Source organism: Arachis ipaensis, chromosome B02 (genome assembly GCF_000816755.2).
Source record: "Arachis ipaensis cultivar K30076 chromosome B02, Araip1.1, whole genome shotgun sequence".
NCBI lineage: Eukaryota > Viridiplantae > Streptophyta > Magnoliopsida > Fabales > Fabaceae > Arachis > Arachis ipaensis.
Window position 1 is genome coordinate 80514292 of NC_029786.2, and position 5404 is coordinate 80519695.

Genomic DNA, 5404 nt, shown 5'->3' on the forward strand with positions numbered 1-5404 from the left:
CACCTTCATACCACAAGCACATGGTTAGGGACAGCTTGGTTTAGCCACTTAGGCCAGGATTTTATTCCTTTGGGCCCTCCTATCCACTGATGCTCAAAGCCTTGGATCCCTTTTACCCTTGCCTTTTGGTTTTAAGGGCTATTGGCTTTTTCTGCTTGCTTTTTTTTTCTTTTTCTTTCTTTTTTTTTTTTTGCCTTCTTTTTTTTCGCAAGCTTTTCTCTATTCACTGCTTTTTCTTGCTTCAAGAATCATTTTTATGATTTTTCAGATCATCAAATAACATTTCTCCTTTTTCATCATTCTTTCAAGAGCCAACAATTTTAACATTCATAAACAACAAATTCAAAAGACATATGCACTGTTCAAGCATTCATTCAGAAAACAAAAAGTATTGTCACCACATCAAAATAATTAAACTAGTTTCAAGGATGAATTCGAAATCATGTACTTCTTGTTCTTTTGTGATTAAAAGCATTTTTCATTTAAGAAATGTGATGGATTCATAGGACATTCATAGCTTTAAGACATAAACACTTAAACACTAATGATTATATAGTAAAGACACAAACATAAATAAAACATAAGGCTCAAGAATCGAAAAACAGGAAAATAAGAACAAGGAGATTAAGGAACGGGTCCACCTTAGTGAGGGTGGCGTCTTCCTCTTCTTGAAGAACCAATGGTGCTCTTGAGCTCCTCTATGTTTCTTCCTTGTCTTTGTTGCTCCTCCCTCATAGCTCTTTGATCTTCTCTAATCTCATGGAGAATGATGGAGTGCTCTTGGTGCTCCATCCTTAGTTGTCCCATGTTGGAACTTAATTCTCCTAGGGAGGTGTTGATTTGCTCCCAATAGTTTTGTGGAGGGAAGTGCATCCCTTGAGGCATCTCAGGGATTTCATGGTGAGGAATTTCCTCATGCTCTTGTTGAGGTCTATGATCTCTTGTTTGCTCCATCCTTTTCTTGGTGATGGGCTTATCCTCATCAATGATGATATCTCCCTCTATGTCAATTCCAGCCAAATTGCAGAGGTGGCAAATGAGGTGAGAAAAGGCTAACCTTGCCAAAGTGGAGGACTTGTCAGCCACCTTGTAGAGTTCTTGAGGTATAATCTCATGAACTTCCACTTCCTCCCCAATCATGATACTATGGATCATGATGGCCCGGTCTACAGTAACTTCAGACCGGTTGCTAGTAGGAATAATTGAGCGTTGGATGAACTCCAACCATCCTCTAGCTACAGGCTTAAGGTCCGGTCTTCTCAATTGAACCGGCTTGCCTCTTGAGTCAACTTTCCATTGAGCTCCTTCCACACATATGTCCATGAGGACTTGGTCCAACCTTTGGTCAAAGTTGACCCTTCTAGTGTAGGGGCGTGCATTTTCTTGCATCATTGGCAAGTTGAACGCCAACCTTACATTTTCCGGACTGAAATCTAAGTATTTCTCCCGAACCATTGTAAGCCAGTTCTTTGGTTTGGGTTGATACTTTAATCATAGTTCCTAGTGATCCATGCATTTGCATAGAACTCTTGAACCATTAAGATTTCGACTTGTTGAATAGGATTAGAGAGAACTTCCCATCCTCTTCTTCTAATCTCTTGTCGGATCTCCGGATACTCGCTCTTTTTTAGCTTAAAAGGGACCTCAGGGATCACCTTTTTCTTGGCCACAACTTCATAGAGTGGTCATGATGGACCTTTGAGATGAATCTCTCCAACTCCCATGACTCAGAGGTGGAAGTAATTGCCTTCCCTTTCCTCTTTCTTGAGGTTTCTCTAGCCTTAGGTGCCATTGATGGTTATGGAAAAATAAAAAGCAATACTTTTACCACACCAAACTTAAAAGGTTTGCTCGTCCTCAAGCAAAAGTAGAAAGAAAGTAGTAGAAGAAGAAGAAAATAGAGGAGATGGAGTGAGAGAGTGTATTCGGCCAAGGTGGAGAAGTAGTGATTGTGATGTGTGAAAATGGAGTAGTGTTAAGGGGTTTATATAGGGGTGGGGGGAAGGTTAGGTTTCGGCCATTAGGGTTGGGTTTGGGAGGGAAAGGAATTTGAATTTGGAGGTAGGTGGGGTTTATGAGGAAGAGGTAATAAGGTGATTGGTGAAGGGTATTTGGGGAAGAATGTTATGAGAAGGTGTGAAGAAGAGAGAAGAAGAGGTGTGGTAGGTGGGGATCTTGTGGGGTCCATAGATTCTGAGGGGTCAAGGACTTAGCATCCCTGCTCCAAGTAGGCGTGCAAAACACCCTTAGAATGCATGTCTGGCGTTAAACGCCAGCTTGCTGCTTGTTTCTGGCGTTTAACGCCAGCTTTTCTCCCATTCTTGGCGTTAAACGCCAATTCCATGCTCTGTTCTGGCGTTAAACGCCAGTCTGGTGCTTGTTTCTGGTGTTTAACGCCAGCTTGATGCTTCTTTCTAGCGTTAAACGCCAGTTTGATGCTTCTTACTGGCGTTTAAATGCCAGTAAGCTCTTCCTCCAGGGTGAGCTATTTTTAATGCTGTTTTTCATTCTGTTTTTGATTTTTCAGTAGTTTTTGTGACTTCACATGATCATCAACCTAAAGAAAACATAAAATAGCAATGGAAAATAAATAGATATAATTAAATAACATTGGGTTGCCTCCCAACAAGCGCTTCTTTAATGTCAATAGCTTGACAGTGAGCTCTCATAGAGCCTCACAGAAAATCAGAGCAATGTTGGGGCCTCTTAACACCAAACTTAGAGTTTGGTTGTGGCTTCCCAACACCAAACTTAGAGTTTGAATGTGGGGGTTTTGTTTGACTCTATATTGAGAGAAGCTTTTCATGCTTCCTCTCCATGGTTACAGAAGGAGAACCTTGAGTCTTAAATACAAGGTAGCCCTCATTCAACTGAAGGACCAACTCTCCTCTGTCAACATCAATCACAACTTTTGCTGTGGCTAGGAAGGGTCTGCCAAGGATGATGGATTCATCCTCATCCTTTCCAGTGTCTAGGATTATGAAATCAGCAGGGATGTAAAGGCCTTCAACCTTTACTAACACGTCCTCTACTAGTCTATAAGCCTGTTTCATTGATTTGTCTGCCATCTCTAATGAGATTCTTGCAGCTTGTACCTCAAAGATTCCCAGTTTCTCCATTACAGAGAGTGGCATGAGGTTTATCCCTGACCCAAGGTCACACAGAACTTTCTCAAAGGTCATGGTGCCTATGGTACAAGGTATGAAGAACTTTTCGGGATCCGGTTTCTTCTGAGGCAATGTCTGCCTCATTAGTGCACTCAGTTCATTGGTGAGCAAGGGGGGGTTCATCCTCCCAAGTCTCATTACCAAATAAACTAGAATTCAACTTCATGATTGCTCCTAGATACTTAGCAACTTGCTCTGCAATGGTGTCTTCATCCTCTTCAGAGGAAGAGTATTCATCAGAGCTCATGAATGGCAGAAGGAGGTCCAATGGAATCTCTAGGGTCTCTGTATGAGCCTCAGATTCCTTTGGTTCCTCAAAAGGGAACTCCTTTCTATCCAGAGGACGTCCCAAGAGGTATTCCTCACTGGGATTCATTTCCTCCTCCTCCTCTGGGCATTCGGCCACACCAAGTAAGGTTATGGCCTTGCACTCTCTCTTGGGATTTTCTTCTGTATTGCTTGGGAGAGTACTGGGAGGAGTTTCAGTAATCTTCTTACTCAGCTGACCCACCTGTGCCTCCAAATTTCTAATGGAGGACCTTGTTTCATTCATAAAACTTAGTGTGGTCTTGGATAGATCAGAGACTATGGTTGCCAGGCCAGAATGGCTCTGTTCAGAATTCTCTGTCTGTTGCTGAGAAGATGATGGAAAAGGCTTGCTATTGCTAAACCTATTTCTTCCACTATTATTATCGAAGCCTTGTTGAGGCTTCTGTTGATCCTTCCATAAGAGATTAGGATGATTTCTCCATGAAGGATTATAGGTGTTTCTATAGGGTTCTCCCATGTAATTCACCTCTGCTATTGCAAGGTTCTCAGGATCATAAGCTTCTTTTTCAGAAGATGCCTCTTTAGTACTGTTGGATGCAACTTGCAATCTATTCAGACTCTAAGAAATCATATTGACTTGCTGAGTCAATATTTTGTTCTGAGCCAATATGACATTCAGAGTATCAATTTCAAGAACTCCCTTCTTCTGAGGCATCCCATTGTTCACAGGATTCCTCTCAGAGGTGTACATGAACTGGTTATTTACAACCATTTCAATGAGTTCCTGAGCTTCTGCAGGATTTTCATGTGAAGAGATCCTCCTACAGAATGGTCCAATGACATTTTTGACAACTCAGACAGACCATCATAGAATATACTTATGATGCTCCATTCTGGAAGCATGTCAGTAGGACACCTTTTGATCAGTTGCTTATATCTTTCCCAAGCTTCATAAAGGGATTCTCCTTCCTTCTGTCTGAAGGTTTGGATTTTCACTCTAAGCTTGCTCATCTTTTGAGGTGGAAAGAATTTGGCCAGGAAAGCACTGACTAGCTTATCCCAAGAGTTCAGGCTTTCCTTAGGTCGTGAATCCAACCATGTTCTAGCTCTGTCTCTTACAGCAAAAGGGAAAAGCATAAGCCTGTAGACCTCGGGATCAACTCCATTGGTCTTGACAGTGTCACAGATTTGCAAGAATTCAGCTAAAAACTGATGAAGATCTTCCATTGGAAGTCCATGAAACTTGCAATTCTGCTGCATTAGAGAAACCAATTGAGGCTTAAGCTCAAAATTGTTTGCTCCAATTGCAGGAATTGAGATGCTTCTTCCATAGAAGTTAGAAGAAGGTGCAATAAAGTCACCAAGCATCTTCCTTGCATCTCCACCATTGTTATTAGGTTCGGCCATGTCTCCTTCTTTTTCGAAAATTTCTGTCAGGTCCTCTCTAGAGGGTTGTGCTTTAGCTTCTCTTAGTTTCCTCTTAAGGGTCCTTTCAGGTTCAGGATCAGCTTCAATAAGAATGTCTTTATCCCTGTTTTTGCTCATATGAAAAAGAAGAGGAATTCTCTATGTCACAGTATAGAGATTCCTTTATGTGAGTAGAAGAAGAGAAGAATAGAAGAAGGAGAAGATAAGAATTCGAACACAGAGGAGAAGAATGGATTCGAATTTTTGAATGGAAGAGGGGTGTTAGTAGATAATTAAATAAATAGAAAGAGATGAGAGGGGGAAGAATTCGAAAATTAAATAAAATAAATAAAAAAAATTGTTTTTATTTTGACTATTAGTTATAATTCGAAATTTAAAAAGAAAAATAAAATTAAATTAAATTAGAATTTAAAACAAATAGTTAATTAAAAAGGAATTTTGAAAAAGTGAGGGGAGGAGTTTTCAAAAGTTAGAGAGAGAAAATTAGTTAGGTGGTTTTGAAAAAGATAAGAAATAGTAAAACAAACAAAAAGTCAAAT